At 39.4% G+C, this 23,108-nt stretch overlaps 1 pseudogene; it reads right to left on the bottom strand.

The window, feature by feature from the left end:
* Nucleotides 1-3,509, bottom strand: part of LOC111893093 (citrate synthase, mitochondrial-like) — a 30,415-nt pseudogene extending 26,906 nt beyond the window's left edge.
* Between the last annotated feature and the right edge of the window lie 19,599 nt (nt 3,510-23,108).

Genomic DNA, 23,108 nt, shown 5'->3' on the forward strand with positions numbered 1-23,108 from the left:
GATTTATGTCCTAACCTGTTTACTTTTGTTGACTTGTTGGACTTTTGCTAACCTAGAACCGCCAATTGTCACTGTATACCCTCGTTAGAGGGAATTTCATCGCGAAATTAGTTCTTGAGTGGGTGCTCATGAGCTAAGGAAAATATGTGGGTACTTCTGTTTCATTTGATCTTCTCGTTCACAGGTAAACTCAAGCCCTCATTTGGCATTCCAACGGACCTTCACTATGGGCATGCGACTGTGCTTCATCCTTTTGACCACCATGTCAATCATTTCCACAGGTTTCTCTACGAAGTGTAGACTCTCGTTTACTTCAATTTCATCAAGTGGGATTACAAGAGTCTTGTTGAACAGACACTTCATCAGGTTGGATACGTGGAATGTGGGGTTTACGTTATAGTCAAAGTTTGTAAGCCACCAGACTGATTCTAGAAAGGATCTCGAATGACCTGATATACCTTGGATTCAGCTTCCCATATTTTCCAGTCATATCATTCCCTTCTAGGGTGAGACCTTCAACAAAACGTGGTCACCAACCTGTAATTCCAAGGGTTTGCATTGTCTATCTACATAGCTCTTTTGCCGATCCCAGGATGCCTTTAATCGTTCACAGATCTGTAGAATCTTCTCTGTAGTTTCCAGTATGATCTCAGGGCCAGTGAGTGTATTATTATGCACTTGTCCTCTTGCTAGCTGCGTGTTACCCACTTTAGCCCAACACAGAGGTGATCTACACTTGTGCCCATAAAGGGCTTCGAATGGCACGACTTTGATGCTAGTGTGATAGTTGTTATTGTATGAGAATTCGATGAGTAGTAAATGGTTATCCCAAGATTTACCAAAGTCTATCACACAAGCTCTCAACATGTCTCCAAGCGTCTGAATGGTTCTCTCGCTCTGACCGTTAGTTTGAGGGTGATAAGCTATACTCATGTTGATTTTGGTCCCCAAAGACTTTTGTAGTGACTGTCAGAACTGTGAGGTGAATCTGTTATCTCTTTCGGAGATAATGGAAATTAGCACCCCATGTATCCGTATAATTTCTTTAATGTATGTCCTTGCTAGCTTCTCCATCTTGTCAATCTCTTTTATTGGTAGGAAGTGTGAGGATTTGGTTAACCTGTCAACGATCACCTAGATGGTGTCAATTCCGCCCATTGTCTTGGTCAAATTGGTTATGAAGTCCATGGTTATCCGCTCCCACTTCCACTCGGGTATATATGGTTGCTGAAGAAAACCCGAGGGCTTTTGGTATTCTACCTTGACCTTGGCGTAAGTCAAGCACTTGCCCACATAGGTAGTGATTTATGCCTTCATGTTTAGCCACCAATAAAGTTTCTTAAGGTCCAGATACATCTTGTATAAACTGGGATGAACAGAGTATTTAGTTTTGTGAGCCTTGTTCATGACCACCTCTTTGTACCCTCCAAATTTATGTGTCCAGATTTGGTTCATGAGATAATAAGCCCCGTCCTCCTTGGCTTCAAGGTTTTTAATCCATTCCCCGCAAGACCTCACCTACGGCGTTCTCGGGTTTCAAGGCTTCTAGCTGCACCTCCTCGATATATATGGATAGGTGTGAATGGATGGTCATGGTTATTGATTTTACTCGACGGCCTGAGTATTCTTTTCGACTTAAGGTGTCTGCTATTACGTTAGCCTTGCCTGGATGATAATGAATTTCGTATTTGTAGTCATTTAGCGGTTGTACCCATCGTTGTTGCCTCATGCTGAGATCTTTTTGATTGAGGATGTGTTGAAGACTATTATGATCTGTGAAGATGGTGCATTTTATGTTGTAAAGTTAGTATCTCCAGGCCTTCAAGGGAAATACCACTGCCCCTAATTCGAGGTGGTGCATGGTATAATTGACCTCATGAGTCTTGAGTTGTCTTGAGGCATAGATGATGACCTTTCCTCATTGCATGAGCATGCATCCTAGGCCCTGCTTAGATGCATCACAGTAGACTGCAAAGTCTTCAGTCCCTTTTGCGAGGGATAAGATTGGTGCACTGCATAGGGCTTGTTTAATTGTTTGGAAGGCAGTTTCTTGTTTATCTTACCATTTAAAATTAACTCCCTTCTGAGTCAAGGTAGTGAGCGGCTTTGCGATTTTGGAAAATTTTGTATAAGCCTTCGGTAGTAGCCAACAAGGCCCAATAACTGGCGTATCTCAGTCGGTGTTCTCGGTGTTGCCCAGTTTTCAATTGCCTTGACTTTGGAAGGGTCCATGGATATCCCTTCCTCACTGACTACGTGTCCCAAGAAGTCTACCTTCGAATCTAGAATTCGCACTTCGAGAATTTCGCATACAGTTTCTCTGCCCTTAACATCTCCAAGACTTGTCATAAGTGCTGACTATGTTCTTCCTTGCTTTGTGAATATATTAGTATGTTGTCGATGAATACTATCACAAATTTATCCAGGTAAGATCGGCACACATGGCTCATTAGGTCCATGAACACTGCAGACACATAAGTCAAACCAAAGGGCATCACTACAAACTCGTAGTGATTGTAGCCTATTCTAAATGCCATTTTAGGAACATCCCCATCCAAGATTCGCAGTTGATAGTACCCCAAACTTAGAACGATCTATGAGAAGTAACTCGATCCTTGTAGTTGATCAAATAGGTCACCGATTCGAGGTAAAGGCTAATGGTTCTTGATAGTGAGTTTGTTTAGTTCTCATTAGTCTATGCACATACAGAATGATCCGTCCTTCTTTTTCATGAATAAGACCGGTTCTCCCCAAGGTGAGAAGCTTGGTCTGATGAATCCTTTGCTTAGCAGTTCGTTCAGATTATTGGACAATTCCTGCATGTCATCCGGTGCTAAACAGTATTGGGATTTGGATATGGGGGTGGCTCCAGGGATCAAGTCGATTCTGAACTCGACTTGGTGTATGGGTGGGATTCCCGGAAGGTCATCTAGGAATATATTGGGAAAGTTGCAGACCTCTAGAATATCCTTGATGTGTTTCACTTCCTGTTTCCCATCAACAACGTGGGCTAAGAAGGCGTGGTATTCCTTGCGTAGATACTTTCGAGCTTTGATGCAAGAGATGATTTGTAGATTCATACTGGGTTTGTAGCCATTAATGACGAGCGTTTCACTAGTTGGTAGGTTAGGGAGAACGACCTTTTCGTAACACAAGATATCGACATGGTGAAGACTTAACCAATTCATGCCTATGATAACGTCAAAGCTCCTTATGATGACAGACATTAGGTCGATTTGGAAAGAATGGTTGTTTAGAGTTAGAGTGCATCCAATGTCTATATCGTTAGTGCTTTCTTTTTTACCATTTGCTATTTGTACGGTGAATGTTTCATTTAGCGATTGGGGTTTCTGTTTGAGTAAGTGTTTAAACTGGTGGCTCACGAAACTTTTCTCCGCACCACTATCGAAAAGTATGCACGCGTATGAGTTATATAGGAAAAACGTACCAGTAAACATGGTGGGATCCCTCATAGCCTCCTCATGCCCTATCGCTAGAACCTTTCCCATGCCTCCGCCATTTCTGTTATGTGCCTTAGGTCAATCTCTCTTGAAATGCCCCGTCTCACCGCATCCGTAGCATGCCCGACTCACCCTAGCATTAGCGGCTTGGGTGGTTTGTTGCACTGGCGCTTTACAAAAATGGGCGGTATGCCCCTTCCTATTGTAATTATTACATTGTATCTCTCAACAGGCTCCATGGTGATGGTAGTTACACTTGTTGCATTTTGGAAGAGTCTTGGCATATTGCTTGGCTGGTACAGGAGCGGTGATGGCGTGGACGGCCACAATTTGTTGTTTCTTGATGGGGTCATAAGCAAGTTGGCCCTTTTTGTTATTCCCGAACTTCCACTTGTTGTCTCCCCTTTATGCTTGTACGGGCGTGGGGGTTATAATGCCTTGACGGACTCCCAGGTCGACAAGAGTTTGTGCCAGACGCTTGGCACTGTCAAAGGTGCTTGGGTTGGCGGATATGACCATTCACTGGATCTGAGGGGATAGTCCCCAAATGTAACGCTCCACTTTCTTGGCCTCTGGGATGACCATTCCACGGCACATAGTTACATGTTCGGTAAATCGAGCGGTATAGGTGGCAATATCAGAGTCCTTCATGGTGTGATCCCATAGTTCTTGTTCCAATTTCTACATCTCGCTCCTTGGACAGTATTCCTCAAGCATCATAACTTTCAGGTCCTCCCAACTCATAGCGTTGGCTGCAGCTAGCGTCAAAGTTTTAACGTGGCCGTTGCACCATGACAAGGCCGAGTCCACGGATGTACAGGCTGCATATTTGACTTTGAATTCGTCCGGGCATGCACAGATTTCGAACACGGGCTCGGTTTTCTCAAACCATCTTGTCAAAGTGACGACACCACCATCGCCATGATAGGCTCTCGGTTCGCAGTTCATGAATTCTTTGTAGGAGCACGGTCGTGGGTACCCTTGTCTCTCACCCAAATTAGAACTGTTGATCTCGTTCCCACTTCCATTTCCGTTTCTGTTCCCGTTCCCATTCATGTCGTTCTTACTGATTTGGGCCACGGCGGCAGTCACAACGGCTATCACAACAGCCTGGAACACGGTAGAGTCCATTGGTGGAGGTGGGGGTGATGGTGGTTGTGCTGATGTATTGTTGAAGCGTCTGTTAGATTTATGTGGTGGCATTCTTCTACCATAAAGTTCAATGATGGAATGATGATAAGTCTTCAGTAGTGAGTATAAGTCAGGCGTTATAGAGTATTTTAGTTATGCATGTACTATGTTTTGTTTTTATCGTAACTTGTAGGCAATTCATAAACAGAGATCTACGACAACAAGTATACATTTTGCATAACGATTTGAGAATTTAACATCCACACTCAATGAAATAAAATGCATGCCCATTTCATTGATAATATAGTTTTAGTACATATTTTCATAACAAATGACCTTTACGAAGGTCCACAATACATCAAGAGATAAGGAAAGGAAAATTTTGACAACATAACGACCCCTCGAATAATGTAATCACTTATTCATTGGGTCGAACCTACACACAGGGAAGAGTAGCTCCTAGTCTATAACAAAATATGAGTAGTATAATCCCTACTCGTGGCGGGTGGTCTCCTATGGGTCATGGGATGAAGTCATGGAGGCCTTCATCTCCGCTATATGGTGCTCAGCAGCGATCGCTCTCTCCTTGAGAGCCGAGTGTCTCTCCTGGTACTCCCTCGTTTCCACCTGTGTGGTGGTGAGGTCCTCCTGGAGGTCGTCAGTGATACCACATGTCCGGCGGTAGTCCTTCTCCAGCAGTCGATATTACGCAGCAGTGACCTCCACGGCAGCCCCTACTTCCAAGATCCGACTTGCCGATGCCCTGGTTTGATCCTCGAGATGCGTGATCCATTGAACCATGACAAGGAGAGCCCTGTATGCCGGTCCTCCATGATTAAGGTTATATAAACCTTGTTCCATGCCGTATGGGCAACATTGGTTTTGCTGTCTACTCCACCTCTCTTGGTCATCTGTCCAACGGGGCATAGGCCCCTCATAGCCCAGACGATGTGCGGTAACCCGGACGACATAGGGGGTATTAAGGACCTCAGACTCTGCGTCTGAGTCCTCCTCTAACTCATCCTTGTCTTCTTCATCCTCTGGATCCTCTTCGGGGTCTTCCTCCATTATCTCCTTTGGATCTTCTTCGATCCAACCGCCATTTATCTGGTTAGGGAAATAGGGGTCTCCAGGCATATAGAATCCTGCCATGACGTTTGTGCAAGAATAGAGATATGAGAAATATAAGAAGGGTTTAAGTGTATGATTCTTTAGTATTCTAAAATACTCCTATAGTATTTTAAACTTTATGTTTGATTCTAGAGTTTCTTGGTGTGTAAGGTTGGTAAGTTTTCGATTCGCTGTTCACCACGACCATTCCCAAACACATGTTAGTCATATCTCTCATAAATATAGTTGATCAGACTATATTTATCCCATATATGATTACATAACTATCTAGGCTTAGTCGTAGCGTCCAACTTATCTTAATACTTTTTATATGGTTCTTATTATGACACTGTTATAGTATGTATGCATGTATGTATACTTTTATGAAAAATATTATTATATTTTAAAACTATACTTCTTAGTCAGAGTGTTTCAGTCCCATTGTATTTATAGTTGTATATCTACATTGTTTTATATACTTAGTTCACTATAAAATATGTTCAGATACCAATCTGTCACACCCCCAAACCAGAACGGCGGAAAAGTCTCGGGGTGGATGACTTCATGTATAGTATCATAACAAATGAGTAATAGTGATCAAAGCCATACAACCATCATATTAATATTTAAAAAGATTCCATTGTATACAAAACATTGTTTACTTGGTATTAAATACATATGTCAAAAGTAAATAGCTTGACGCGACGACGTCCCATCCTCAAAATCCTTTTGAGTTACTTGTTTACTGATTTCCTGAGAATACAAGAGGTTTTGAAAGAGTGTCAACAATTAAGTTGGTGAGTTCATAAGAGTTTTGTATGCGGAAAATCGGTAATTTTTCCTTGTATTAATGATAGAGTGTGCTTTCAGAAAATCCAATATTTTCTTTAAAAATGAGTTGTAAGTCTTGAACCCAAAGACAGAAAATGTAAGTATTATTTTACTGGAAAATAGTATAATGAAGTTTTATCTTTGTATAAAACTACTTGAATGTATGTTAACCCTGTAAACCAAATGTATTGTTAATAGCCCATGTGAGTAATCATAACCATGCTAACGACTAGCGGCCTACTACGACGTTCTTTAGGCATCGGAATGTTAGACATTTTTCACCCTAGACCTGCCGGTCTAACTGTAGCTAACGTCTTGGGTGCGGGGTTGTCAGTCCCGTATAGATCTATACACAAGTTTCATGCTCTCTTATCGAGACTCTGGTTATAATTCAGTACTTTAGTGTGTACTCTGGTAGGTACGGTGAAGCTAGTGTCTCACAAAATTATATTAACAGGTTTACGTCTAGTGTAGTGAAACCCTTACTTAAACTATTACCCTTCCATAGGGCCATATAGTGTAAGTATATTGATACCTTTAAATAAGAATATGATTCGTCCAAAATGATAGTGTAGTATTAGTGATTCCCAAACTATACCAATTATAGTTTATTACAGATGTTTTGTTAAATCCATTTATATATACATTTTTATAAATACGTAATAGTTATATTTTTTCTAGATGTTTTTTAAAAGATTATATCATAAAAATTTACATCTAACACAACTATGAGAAATTTATATGAAAAGTCCATTTCTAGCTCTTGCCCTTTTTTAACGATATTTATGGGTAATTAGGAAAATATAACTTGTTAAAACTTGTTTCTATCTTTTTGGGATTGTAACTCAAAATACTTCATATGTTTTAAAATCATATATTTTTAGTTAAAACTCACAAAATGATGTCATAAACTTGTTGTGCCCATTTTTGTTTGAAAATCCATTTTTACATAAAATGAGTTATTCTTGAGTTTTCTTTTTTTAAAACTAACTCCTTGATATTTTGTCATATTTCCAAATGTATGACCAAAACACCATATTTTGGGTCTTATCCCACCAAAAATGGTATAATAATTATGTTATAAGTATTTTTGCTAGAAATGTCATATTTTGTCCAAAGAAAATCTTAGTCTTTGTAATTTTTGTAATTATTACTTTTCTTATGAACATATAACATAGTTTATGTTTTGTTTTTCTTAGGGGTTGTTTGATAGTTATTGATTGAGTCAGATCTGACTGAGACAGAAGTCTAACTAGGTCTGAAGCTGACTGAGTCTATATCTGACTAAAACCACGATGTTTGATTGTACGTCTGACTGATTATACTGAATGAGAAAAATAACTATTTTGCCCTTAAACTTAAAATACATTCTTTTATCATATTAATTTCATAATTCTATTTTCTTAATTTCTCGTTTAGCTTTTACCAATTATTTATTATAGTTGTCACTCTTGACACTTGCAATTTTTTACTTTGTTTATCATTTATTTATTAATAATTAATTACAAAAGCAAAAGCAAAACACGTCAATCAATCCCATCGCACCTAAACTCAATTTATTTATATACTTTCTTATCTTTATGGAAACCTAAACCAAAAACTCATATGCCAACAATATCACCGCCGACCATCATATCCTTTCGTCTCCTACCCCTATTCTTGTCGTTGTTCTATTCTCGTCGTCGTTCTATATCATGGAGGAAGATCCAAACATTTGGATTTGAGTTCCAGCCTTACAGGTTTTGATTTTTGATGAAGATTCAACCATTTTTATTTTAAAATTTGGGGATTTTTGGTATGTATTCTCATGGAGGAAGACCGAAATCTAAACTACTCTCATTGCTGAAGCTCTCGATGACATGGAACTGAATCCAGGATCTTAAGAAGGCGACATGGTGCTCTCTGATTTTAGATATGCTAGCAATTGTATTGACAAAAACTTCATCCCTTTGGATTTTGAGTTTTATCGGCAGTGTCGATGGTTAAAATGGGGGGCAAAGCATGTCTTTTTTCTTCAATTAGTCAGTCAGGTTCCATTTTTGGGTGGACCAAGTCAACCATTTTTATGGACCGAGTCAGTGATATGTGTTGGGTTAGATACAAATCAAACACCTTGACCTGACCGAGTCAGACAAAAACGTCTGACCGGACCCGGTCAACACCAAATCAAACAACCCCTTAGTGTTGTGCCATCATGACACAAATAAATGTTCTAAAAACTAGTACTAACCATATTTCATGCATATAATGCTTTATATTCAACATAGAAATGAAACAAACAAACATTTATGTAAATGTTCCATATATTTCTTGTATCCCCCCCCTACTAAAACATGAGAAACTCAAAAATATGGCAGTATGAACTCACCTTGAGTGTGTTTGTGGTTGGATAGAGAGGTCATGGTGAAGATCTTCAAGCCTAGAACACTTTAAGGTGGTTGAAGAACTTCTTGAAATGGTGTTATCCTGTGGGTTTAACTAATAATAATGTGTGTAAATGAGATGAATTTAACATGAAAATGTGTAGAAATACTAGATTCTTGAAACGTCCCAAAAATACGGTCCAAAAATTTCATTTTAAAATCATTATTAAAACTATAAATATCATCATCAAAGTTTAAAATCATAAACCATGTGTCTCAAAATATCATAATATCTGTCAACATATGAAAATCTCATATCAAATATCATAGTAAATCTCTCATGCAAGAAAACGGTGGTGTGTGTCATGCGATCGTCCCAAGCTCTTCCCTTTGCTAGCTGAAGTATCTGAAACCAAACTAAATACTGTAAGCATGAAGCTTGGTGAGCTCCCCTAAACTACCAGATACCATACACATATATCATATAACAGATAACACAACTATGGGATGTAACGCCCGTAGACCAGGGCTAGTCAATTTAGAGACGATAAGCGTCAAAAATGACTTTTTGATAGAAGATTTTTTTAGGATGAATAATCCTAACTAAGTTGTAGTATATGTTACAAGGTTTCCATGCATAAAAAGAACGCCAAAATCCGAGTTATAACGAAGAAGTTATGACTTGTTGAAGTTTCGCAACAGAACCGACACAACGTTGAATGACATAAAAAGTGAATTTACGTTAGAGTGATATTTATCCTTGGCGATCTAAATGAGAATCAAAGATCTCGTTGTTAGTAGCGAAACGACGAAAAGTTAGGCAAGAACGGACGTCATACGAAGAAGTTATGAATTTATAACGAAATTTTCTGTCCCAGCCTATTAAAAATAAATAATAAAAATAAAAGTCAAAATTAGTCGACGGAGTCTAAACGAAAGTCGTAGAGCGTAGTCTCACCTACGCGTGGATATAAAGAACGTCGAAAACGGAGTTCGTATGAAGAAGATATGAATTTCCGAAGTTTATTAAATATTTAATATTTAAATTTAATTTTAAACCCCAGTATTATCCGAAGACGAGTCATCGGACTCATCCGAAGTACGCCCCGCGTACAGCGAAGCATGATGACCTTCGCACTCGAGTTCTTCGGATGACGCATGCAGTGACGTTTCGGATGCGTACGCCCCGCGTACGCCTGTATGCCCCGCGTACTCCGAGGCTCCACCCTCCTATAAATAGGATGCGAGGGCAGTCGGCTTATTTGCTCTTTTTCTCTATTCTCTCTCCCGTTTTGCATCGTTTTTGCGTGCCCGAAGTGTCCCTAAGCCCCGGTCTCAATCCCGAGTCCCGAAGCAAGATCCGAAGCCCCGAGAATCCCGAAGAGCGTGATCCCCGAGCCGAAGCTCTGCCCGTGAGAAGTTCAATTTTTGTGAAGATCTTCCAGATCTGCGGAGATATACTACTTCTGCAAGCCGTAGTGCTGTCTGATCATCTTCTGATCAAGTGAGTGTATACTACCTTTCATAAACACGATAATAATACAAGTATGGTTTGAGTGTATTAAGTATATTGTTGTTTATATGCGTAAGTGTGTGGTCACTTTCTTCTAACACATAAATATTAAGTGTTTGCTACGAAATACGTGCTATGTGTTTATATATTATTTGTGTATTTGAGATGGGCATGGAAATTGGTGTTTTATACAGGTGTTAAATGATTTAAACTGTGTAAGTATTTATATCTACAAAAATGTTGGGTAGAACATGGGTAGATGAGATAGTTGGTGACTATGGAGTTAGCGCCTATTGTATAAACCTTGGTGACTATGGAGTTAGCGCCTATTGTATAAACCTTGGCGACGATGTGACTTCGTGCCTATTTGATGAACCTTGGCGACTATGGAGTTAGCGCTTGTTGAGTAAACCTTGGCGACTATGGAGTTAGCGCTTGTTGAGTAAACCTTGACGACTATGGAGTTAGCGCTTGTTGAGTAAACCTTGGCGACTATGGAGTTAGCGCTTGTTAAGTGAACCTTGGTGACTATGGAGTTAGCGCCTGATAACTATGGATTTAGTACTTGATAAATAAACTTTGGCAGCAATGGAATTTGTGCCAATTCCTTACGAATAAATGAATGAAGGATAGTTGGTTCTTAGGGTAAAACCTTAAGAAGATAATGGGGATGGGTAATTGGGTTGATTGTTTGCCGATTAAATATAATAATTATATTATTGTGGGTTGAAAACCCTATATGCTCACCAGGCTTCCAAGCCTAACCCACTCAGTTTTCTTTTCATTACAGGTAATGGCACAAGGGTATAAGTTGGCGGACTTGACGAGAGATTTTGGATTATAGATCAGTAGTTATAAATAACTATTGTAAGGTCTATTTTATATTGTTTATGCTTTTGGTATGTATCGAACATGACATCCCAAGGTTTTATTATTTAATGAAAATACATTCTCTTTGAGAAATGTTTGGATAAATGGTTATCATATTTTGTTTTTGGGAACAAATTCCGCAACAGTTTTCTTTAAACGATTACTCTGATTTTAAAAACAAAGCATAAACAAATCGGTCTTTTCTGGCCGTGAAATTGGGGATGTCACATGGGACACCGCCCAACTGCATCCGGACGAACCTGACATCGGCTTACCTGGCATCGGACTCATGCCCGACATCGGGATCACCCCAATATTTGACCACGTCTGGCATCAGGATCACCCCAGCATCAGGCTTGCCCCGGATTCGGGCTTACCCCAACACATACACAGTATATCATATATAATAAACACATAACTTAAGCGTATAACATACATCGGGCTTACCCTGACATCGGACCGAAGCTCGGAACACATAACATATATCATGTAAAATAATATGCATCGGGCTTGCCCCGCCATCAGGCTCACCCCGGAACACATAACACATAATAGATACATTAACACACATCGGGCATTCCCTAGAATACATAACACATAACATGCATGAATCACAAAGACATCAAGCATACATATACTCTTCTAGGGACCGCCCCGGCATCGGACCGTAGTCCGGAACTACTAACAACTAAATGGGATGCCATTGTGGCCTTAGATCCGTTCCTATTGGATGAGGACTCACCTCTCAAACTGGATGTTGAACTCGTGCATGAGGAATCTCTATTGGCTACTCCCATGACTCCCCAGCTAGCTCTATACAATATTACTTAGTCAGAAAACTGAAAATCCATCTAAGGGTAAAATGACAATTTTACCCCCGGTCAAAGTCCATACTCTGGTCAAAGTCAATATTCTGGGTTGACCAACTCGCCGAGCCAAACTTCTACTCACCGATTTCTATAAATCAGAAATCCTGGAATCGCGACTCAACTCGCCGAGTCGCTCCACCGACTCGTTGAGTCCTATCGAGCTGCTCAGTCGTGAGTTGGCTACCACTTTTCAAGTCCCTCTACAAACTCGTCGAGTTCTACTATAAACTGGAATCAGGACAACATGAATCGACTCGTCGAGTTCCCTTATGGACTCGATGAGTCCTTCTGTCTGATTGGCCATCTTAACAGATTAAGCCCTTGTTCTCTAGATCTATAGTCCATACTTCACTTATTAAATGGGAATGACCTTTCTAAGGGTAAAGTTTCCAACTTTACCCATTAATAACTCTTTTTGAATGGTTTATCTAAAACCCTAATTCCTTTAGGACATGGATCTTGTCCAAAAAGCCTTAAAATCTCAAATCCACGCATGCAAACCTAGATCTAGGGCCTAGCTATCAGATAACCATGAAAAGTCTCAAGCTTTCTTCCATGCATGGCCTTTTTGAGCTCAAAAGGCCATAAATACGTACTTAGCACTTGCATGGGGGCTCTATGGACATAAAGTTTGCACCTTTATGTCTTCACATGCCCTCTTGGCACTAGATCTGGAAGAGTAACTCTTGGGTCGATCCTAACCCACAAGCTAGCAAATCTTGGACCAAAACCCACATAAAGAGGTCATAAATAGATCTAATAAGAGTATGATCAAGTTTGAAGCTTTATTACTAGAAAATGCAGCTAAAGGGATGAAACTTCTGGATCTACTATTTCTCTCTTGATTCCTCTAACTTCTTCTTCCACAAGCTTCAAAAGGCACAAATAACACTCAAAATGGCAAGAAATAGCTTAAGATCACTCAAGGTGGATTAGGGGTTGGAGGTGATAGAGGCTGGGGTGGAGGTCAGATATGATGCTTAAATAGGGTGCAAGCCCTAAAGATTAGGGTTTTTGTCCAGGCTATCATACTCGCCGGGTCAAGAACCCGACTCGTCGAGTAGCTCGCTCAAAAACGCGCACATATTCTGCCTTCTACTCGAAGAGTTAGGGCCACTAACTCATCGAGTAGCCCTTCCAAGATTAATAAATAATTAAGTTACATACGTACAAGGAATCAGGTGTAACAATTCTCCCCCACTTGTCTTAGACTTCGTCCCCGAAGTCTGTTGCATCTGAAAATAACTCTGCGTAGTGCTCACTCATCTCCTCCTTGGGCTTCCATGTCCACTCTAAACCCTTACAGTGCTACCAATGCACCTTTACTAGCTCAACCCTCATGTTCCTCAACTTCTTCGTCTTGCGGTCTAGAATTGTCGTTGGACTCTCAGTGTAGTTCAAGCTGTCATCAACCTGAATATCCTCAAGGGGTACCACTACGTAATCATCCACTAAGCACTTCAGCAACTGAGAAACATGGAAAGTGATGTGAATCTGGCTGAGCTCAGCGGGAAGATCCAATTGATACGCTACCTTTTCCAATCGGGCAATGACTCTGATAGGGCCAATAAACCTGGGGCCCGGCTTACCCTGCTTCCGGAACCTGATAGCACCCTTCCAAGGTGACACCTTCAGGAGGACCATATCACCCACTTGAAATTCTAAGTCTGAACGCCGCTTGTCGGCGTGACTTTTCTACCGACTTTAAGCAGTCTGGAGTCTACTCCGGACCTACTGGATCTTCTTTGTGGTCTTGAGTACTACCTCCGTACTCCCCATGAACCTCTGACCGACCTCACCCCAACAGATTGGAGTCCTACACTTCCTCCTATAGAGCATTTCGAAGGGAGCCTGGTCTATTTTGGATGGTAATTGTTGTTATACGAAAATTCCGCTAATGGACAATACGTATCCCAACTGCCATCGAAATCCAAAACACATGCAAAAATTATGTCCTCAAGAGTCTGAATCGTCCTCTCGCTTTGTCCATCCGTCTGGGGGTGGAAAGTGGTGCTGAAATGGAGACGAGTACCTATCTCCTCGTGAAACCGCTTCCAAAATGTGGAAGTAGAATAGATATCTCGGTCTGACACCACCGAGACAGGCACTCCATGACGTGCTACCACCTCTCGCACATAAATCTCGGCCAGCTTCTCGGCCGATATGCTCTCCTAAATCAGGATAAAGTGAGCGCTCTTGGTTGACCGATCCACAATGACCCATATCGAATCAACCCTACGTGCGGTCCTGGGAAGCTTAGTGATGAAATACATAGTAATGTCCTCCTACTTCCACAAGGGGATTGCTGCATCCTTTTGTGAGGCCTCTAGTGCTTCGCCTTGACCTTCCTGCAGGTCATGCATCTCTCTACATACCAGGCTACATCCCGCTTCATGTAGGGCCACCGGTAATCAGGTCTAAGATCTATGTAAATCTTCATTGCCACAAGATGGATGGAGAACATCGACTTATGGGCATCAACCATTAGAACCTATCGTACTCCGCCCCAATACGGAATCCAGACCATCCTATACAAGGTCAATAACCCTTGGTTGTAATAATCAAACGAGGCCACCCGGCCTACAATCCTCTCACACTTCTGGCGCTCTTCCTTCAGTCCCTTAACCTGTGCCTCTCTAATCTGCTCCAATAGTGTAGTGATCACCATCGTCCTCAAGCATAAATCTCTAATTGGAGTCGCTACCACCTTACAGCACAAAGCGTCAGCCACTACATTGGCCTTGCCTGGGTGGTAAAGGATCTCACAATTATAATCCTTTACCACATCTAACCACTGACGTTGCCTCATGTTTAGATTCAGCTAATGCATGAGGTACCTCAATGTCTTGTGGTCCGTGTAAATGGTACAACGGACCCCATAGGGGTAATTTTGCCAAATCTTGAGGGTGAAAACCGCATCCCCCAGCTCTAAATCGTGCGTCGTATAGTTAGCCTCATGAGGCTTCAGCTGCCTCGACGCGTAGGCTATCACATGACCCTTCTGCATCATAACTACACCTATGCTCGTAATTGACATGTCACAATACACCACAAAGTCATCTACTCCCTCAATCAGAGTCAAAATCGGTGACTCGCACAACCGTTGTCTCAGAGTCTCGAAGGCTGCCTGCTGCTCAGGCCCCCAATGGAATACCACCGACTTTTTGGCCAGTCGGATCAAAGGAACTGTAATCTTGGAGAAGTCATGGATAAATCTCCGGTAATAACCCGCTAGACCCAGGAAAATCTGAATCTCAGATGGAGACCTCGGAACCTCCCACTGCATCACGACCTCTATCTTGACCGGATTGACCAGAATACCCTTGTGGTTGATGATATGCCTAAGGAATTGCACCTCGTGCAACCAGAACTCACACTCGGAGAACTTTGCAAAAAGTCTCTCCTTCCCCAGTGTCTCCAACACCTCCTTCAGGTGCTCCTCATGCTGCTCCTGAGTCTTGGAATAGACCAAGATATCATCAATGAACACTATCACAGACCGATCCAACATCGGTCTGCACACGCGGTTCATGAGGTCCATGAACGTGGTTGGAGTATTGGTGACCCCAAACGGCATCACTGCAAACTCATAATGACCATAACGAGTCCTAAAATTTGTCTTCTGCACATCATCGTCCCTGACTCGCATCTGGTGATACCCTAACCGTAGATCTATCTTGGAGAACCAAGATGGTCTCTGAAGCTGATCAAACAAATCATCTATCCTCAGAAGTGGGTAACGGTTCTTCACCATTAACTTGTTCAGCTCCCAGTAGTCTATACACATGCGATGTGACTCGTCCTTCTTCTTCACAAATAGGATCGAGGCTCCCCATGGTGAACTGCTCGGCCTGATAAAACCCTTATCCAACAGCTCTTGCAGCTGCGTAGACAACTCCTGCATCTCGGGAGGAGCCAACTAATATGGTGCCTTGGCTATCAGAGCCGCACCAGGGACTAGGTCAATCCTAAACTCAACCTGTCCGGAGGTATCCCAGGTAAATCCTCCGGGTACTCTCCTACTAACGGTACATCATCACCATCATCATACCCTTATCTCGGATATCCTTGACATAGGCGACGTATCCTGTGCAACCCTGCTAAAAGTGGCACCTTGCCCTCACTGCTGAACAAAACACTGGTCCTCATTGTGGCCTTTCGCCCTGGATCACTAACCCTCCCCCACTAGGAATGTGAACACTCACTAGCTGCTGCTCACAATCAATCACTTCCCCATTAGGGATCAACCAATCCATACCCACTATAACCTTATTCCCTCGTAGGGGAATAGGAACTAGATCCACTAAAAACTACTCCTCGAACAAATAAAGCATACATCCTATGTGAACTCTCGTGACCCTGACAGTCCTGTCATCTGCTATCTCTTCATCAAGTGGGTAATCCAGCTCCCCCGGAGCTCTACTAAATCGCTTGCTAAGCGTGAGCGACATAAAAGATCAGGTGGCACTCGAATCAAACAGTACCAAAGTTGATATACCGTTAACTAAGAACGATCCCGTTACCACGTCATGTGCTACTTGTGCGTCCTCTGCAGTAAGATGAAAAGCCCTACTCCACTCCGTCGGCGCCTCAGCCTGGCCTGGTCGACCATCTGTAATCCTCAATGTGGTAGGAGAAGGTGCTACTATGAGATTTGGTGTCTAAGCTCATAACTATTACTGGGATGTAGTTGACCTGATTGTAGCATGGTCCTTTTGGGTTGCCTTCACCAGTACAATCTGATAGGATGGCATACTGAGTCTGATCGTGAAGAGATGGATTTCGATCGCATGGTTTGATGATCGGATTTTTGAGTTGTTGCTTAAGAGTTATAATAGATTGCTTAGAAGTTTGTAATAACATAGTTTTTATTTGTAATTGCATTGTAAGGAAAAAATTTTCCGCAATTATATAAATAAAGGAAAATTTTTATTTTATCTTATTTTATATTTCCTTGCAATGACATATATGAAAATTGATGTTTCTATTTTTAGCAATATGGATTTGATTCTTTCGTTTGTGGTAGTGTTCAAATTTACCAAATAACGAAAGATTCTCATCACCCAAGTTCCATTTGGACAGAAACTTGGATCATGCAACTTGTATTGTATAATGAATGAGAACCTTCGTATTTGGGAAATTAAGACTAATTCCTTGTTCATATGTATATATGAGTCAAGTGAAGGACTAGGGGATCGGGTACACTTGGTTGTGTGCTGGTCAAGTCCATCACACAGACCGATAAGACTATTTGTCATGATTTACTAAAGTTAGTAAATACGGTTATGCTTACAAGATTAAGTATAATTTTGAGTCTTTGAAAAGTCTCAATGTATAGCAGAACGAATAAGAAGAATCAAAGTCAACAGAAAGATAAAAGTTTCTCCAATCTGAAAAAATGGGAGAGTACATGAGTGTCATGTTTTATGATCATTTTAATGATTTTGAAAACCATATTACAATTTGATCCTCTATGGACACCTTAGTGCATTTTTTTGGCTAAGAAGAGGAATCAGGAATTGTTGAAATGGTTAAACCAATTAAGATGAATCATACTTCGTTCCAAAATCAAATCTTAGAGTCATCCTCCAAGATTGTATATTGGTGACATATCAGAAAATGTAGAGTAAAATGTTTTCTACTCTTGTACATTTGAAATTGGCAAGTTGTCATGTTTTGGATAAAACAACGATCAACTAATACTGATTGTCAAAAGTGTTTGTCTTGATAAGAAATCGCACTAACTCTTAAATATTTGTTTGTCAAGCAATGTTTCTTGACAGAGAGAAACTTATATGTCTAGAGGTCAGTGGGAGTCTTAAAGATCTTGGAAAGTTTTAAGAACTAATCAAGAGTCAAAGCTATTGTTAAGCACTAGCACATGACATGAGGTTTGTAACCTATCATGTTTGACATATTCTTATTTTTGTGCCCATTCCAGTTGGTTGATTATGCATGTGAGTTCATGAGTTCTCAATTGTTTTCATTGCAATCTTGAAGCAATGGTAGCCCCTTGTGCTGCCAAGTGGCAAGGAATTAAGATTAGATAAGTTCAGTCCATATGAGTTCGGATTTGTCACTAACCTTGTCTTAAGATTATGGTTATGACAAATTCACATGGATAGGAACAAATACACCATAAAAATCTAAGTGTCATAAGGTTTCTCTCCAATTTATGAAAATGATTGTGAGGAAACGCTTTCACTAAGTAGATTTTAAAGAGTTAGAAATTGTGATATTTCCATTCTCAAATTCGATTATGACTACAACATCCCTCTTCATAGTTCGAATTGTGAGAAATGGAAAAAGGTCTAAGCATTTGAGACATATTGGTGTAAGTTGTAAAACTGTTTAGATACACATATGAGCTTTCTAATAAAAAGTGTGTGAGCTTAGATAAAGGCTAATCGAAGCATCTCGTGTTAGAAATCTGAACTTTCGTAAGAAAATCAATAAATTGTTGATTTCTAGAAGTCCAACTGATTTATGGATCTATGTCACAACTAGTGGGAGCATAACTGCATAAATGTTATGCAAGTAACAAAAATAATTTTTATGCTAGTGGAACATAATTATTATGGTAAATGTTGCAAGGTAGCAATGTTAATTATAGTAAACAAAGTATTCAATTCGCAAAGTTGCAGGGATGAAAAGTTGTTTTGCTATAATGAAAGGAGAGGAACATATACTTCATTTCAATTCTAAAAGTTTAGATTGAGATTTTAATCAGATTTAGTCTAGGATTTATATAAATATTATTATGTTGAAAAGGTTTGACATAAGGAAATTTTATATATGGAAATGCTGTAGCAAGAGACGGGTAAAGTATCAGGTCTTTATGTAAGACATTATGAATCGTGTCCCATATGCTTCAGGTATATGATCGATTGCATATGCTATAATATTCATGTGTTCTAATTTTCCAAATGCCTAGGGCATTAAGAGGGAAAAAGAAATAGAACTGGTTATGATTAAAGTGGTTAAACATCTGTTAAGGACAATCTAAGGTTCACCAAGGATCGGTCGCTTATGGGTAGTTGAAAGTATAGTAATGAAAGGACCATATTGACATTATAATTGCAAGACATGATTCTATCAATAATGAGTTGTCGTATGGAAAATATGGAAATGTTTCCATAATGGGAGTTGGATATTAAGAATCTATGTGTAGGTTAGAAACTTTTATGCAAGAAGGATGTTCAAAGAAATGCACTTTGAATATGAGACTTTGGATCTATGGAATTGTCTTATAACAATCTCCAATGGAAAATTTTTGTAATTGAAAAATTCTCTGTGACTTGTGTACATAGTCATTACAAAAGGATCATTGCATATAAGTTTAGAATCTAACAATTTAGAGTACGTGGCAAGAACTTGGTGTTCTTACACTTACGATAAGGATTTGGATTTGTAAAATGCGTATCGTTGGAAATGTTTACAATTGATCTATTTCACAAAGTAAGGACCATAGGGAAACATAGTATGCATGTTTGGAGCATGGGATAACTATTGTTTTAATTCAAGTATTAGTTGATAAGTCGAAACAATATACAATGAATAATGTGTAATCAATATGGTGATTAAATAAAAGGTGTTTTATTTACACTCAAAATTTTTGGGGCCATATAGGATTAGTATTATCCTTGTGTTTGACTTTGCATGTTTTGACTTCCCGAATAATAAGATTATTCAAACTATCCACAGTCAATCATACTTTGGAAGTACGTATGAAGCAAGACTGTAATGAGTTGGCTTGTAAAATTGTCTAAGGTGTAAGACATAGCAAAAGTCTGTTACACCATTCATCAATGCTTGTGAAATAATACTTGAGCATTGGATAAACCCGCACTCACCTGAATCACTTCATGGAATTTATCAATAGTGATTGTGAGATGATAATATCATATAGTCTTCAAACTAAGATATATGAGTTGTTCACTACGAGTTGATTGTTCATTGATGATACGAAAATGCATCAGTAACTTGATGTTATAAAACGTATCGTTGTGCATGACTTAAAGAGTAGTTAGTACAAGCATATGATGTCGAAGTTTATATGTTCCTTTTATCCTAAGAGGATTAGAAGTGATATCTTGGGCCCATTGATGATTTTGTTTTGACTATGTGACGGGCCCGATCAGAACTATATTGATGTGTTCAGTTTAGTCCTACGTCAAAATAATCAGAAATCGGGAAACAAATTGCTGGAAAATAAGTATGACATTGTTGTTGGACATAGTGTCTAAGTCCATAACTTTATTTGGTATGTACTTGACCCGACCCGATATGGTCCATGTGGGTTGCATGGCATTGCAATACTTGAATAGACAAAATGAGAGAAAGTACACTTGTGATTATTAATATATTATAAGTTCTAATATATTAATAATAGTATTATTTAATTAGTATTGATCATGTATTAAATCTAGTATTAATTTGGTGATCAAAGTGAGACTAATTAAATATATAGGGTGTATTATGACAATCATCGATTCTTTTATGGTGGATTAATGATCCATGGTTTATGGGTTTGGTTATAACCATATGGAGCTCCATGGATAGTCCATGGGAGTTACAAACCCATGGGTCATGAGAAATGAGGAGTCATGACAATTAGGGTTTACATTTGTAACTCCTAATTATGACACACTATAAAAGAAACCCTATAGCATGCAAAATCGGCACCAGGGTATTCATAAGAGGGCATAACTGATTTTTGAGGCTAAGTGACATTCTCTCAAGTTATTCCAAGTTTGTGGTGTTGTGTGAAGCATTTGAGGCACACCATTTGGGGTGCTAGGCTCACAAAGTTTTGAAGGAATCCAAGCAACAACAAGGTATGTAATTCTAATAGTTTTATGTTTTATATATTCCGCATGCCATGGTAGTTAGGAAATAACCTTGAAAAAGAAATTTGAATGTATATAGAGAAAACATAGATTCAAGGTTATTAGGTTGCATGTACACTTAGGGAGTGTTAGAATGCTCAAAATCCATCAATGATATCAGAGCCTAGGATTGTTTTCTGTATACTTGATGCAATTTGCAAGAAAAATCGTTTTTTTTGGAATCTGCCAGTTTACCACGAGGTGGTAAATTTTACCATGAGGTGGTGACTGTTCAGTGAAAAAAAAAATTGTTTTTGGCCTGTTTTGGATTAGAATCATTACCAAAAAGTGTTTTTGTTATTAAAACTTGATTTTGATGCTATGGTAATGTTTATTCTCATCCAAATAAATGGTTAATATCAAAATTTCATGTTTTATATGGTTTATTTATGATTCTTGAAATTGTTGATATGAATATTTGTTCTTATGAGTTTTAGAAGATCATAGGAATTGTTTGTAACTTGCATGGTTGATTAATTCATGATCTTAATGGCAATGATGGTGTCCATAACTTGTCCTCAAGTCATGGATAACCAAAAGTCACTTCTTTAAAAGTTGTCATTAAAGAATTGTAGGTTTCATAAAATGAAGAGTCTTCAACTTTATAAACCATTAAAACTCATAAGTTACAAATTTGAAGAGTCTTGAAATAGTTTCAAAACTTGCCCTCAAGTTTTGGAATTTGTAAAGTCTTACACTTTAATTCCAAATGAAATATTTTTTTTAAAAGTTAAAAAATTCAAACTTTATGGACTTCATGAAATTAATAAAAGTTTTTAATTAAAGTAGTTAATAATTCCATAAAGACATGGTTTAAGTTTAATTAAATTAAGAGTATAGTTTAATTAATAGATTAAACCACCAAGTATTTTAAATGTTTAAAATACACCCTTATACTATTATTATAATTTTAATTATATAGATATGTATAAGAATAAGTCAATCTTACCATTAGTATGCCTCATTCACGAAGCCGGTCTATAAGGGGGTATAAGGTTACTGCCTATAAAATGACGTTTAATGGGTGTCCACTCTCACCCACCGCTTCCTTGACTGGTGGAGGGTCGTTAGCCGAAAAAGGTAGGATAGGACCTTAATCCTCATTAAAAGTATAATGAAATTATAAAGTAACTATACTTTAATAATTCCCAATCTTAGTTACTTTAGGAAAATGTGAAATTGGTGCTAGCCCATAAAATTACACTTTGTACCTTACCAAGTCGTTAGTGGAGCGTATGTGGTTAACCGGCACACTAACATGGACTAGCAAGAGTGGCAAAGGGTAACTTGACTTTATTATAAATCGGTGGAGTGTGTGTGGTTAACCGGCACATCGATTACGGCATCCCTCTTCCAGTTAGATTACGGCATCCCTCTTCCAGTTATAAATAGGTTGGTGGATCCTAGCCTTAATATTTCATATTGGATGTTATATTAAGGACTTTAAATCAACTAACTTGAATTTCTCCCATTATAGATGTCTAGTTTAGACAACTATGGTCTTCCCAAATCTTTAGGAACAAGCTTCCTAATGAAGATGATATCCCAAATGGCAACCAAGGTGAAAGATTAATCCCTTTGTTGTGCATTAGTGGGACTGGAAATCATACTTCACTTCCTCCACTTCCTCCAATAAATCTCCCTATCCCACAAGTTTCAAGACCTGATAAGTTCTAAGTCACTCAATCCCTATTGGCAAACAAAGTCTATATGTGCTTAGGTCTTGGAGATTAAGTCCCATATTGACAAGCCGGGAGAGTCGGGTGTCGAAGTCTCAAAGTAGCTGGCTGTTGACTTGGTTCTTCAGTCACTCCCTGATGACAGATCACGACATGACCCTTAATGATCTTACCTATTTGCTTGATGATGCTGAATCAGCAATGATTTGGAGCATTGGTAAAGAACAATTTAATTGGAAGATCAACTTCCCAAACTTCCATGGAGATTGATAATGGTAACATTGGAAGTCCAGAAAAACTTTCTCTTCCCAATTGAAAGGAATTGGCCATAGTCAACTCGGTTGACCAAATGGTAAAGAGAAAGGCTAAGTATGTGTACCGTTTCCAAAGAGT

Source organism: Lactuca sativa, chromosome 6, assembly GCF_002870075.4.
Source record: "Lactuca sativa cultivar Salinas chromosome 6, Lsat_Salinas_v11, whole genome shotgun sequence".
NCBI lineage: Eukaryota > Viridiplantae > Streptophyta > Magnoliopsida > Asterales > Asteraceae > Lactuca > Lactuca sativa.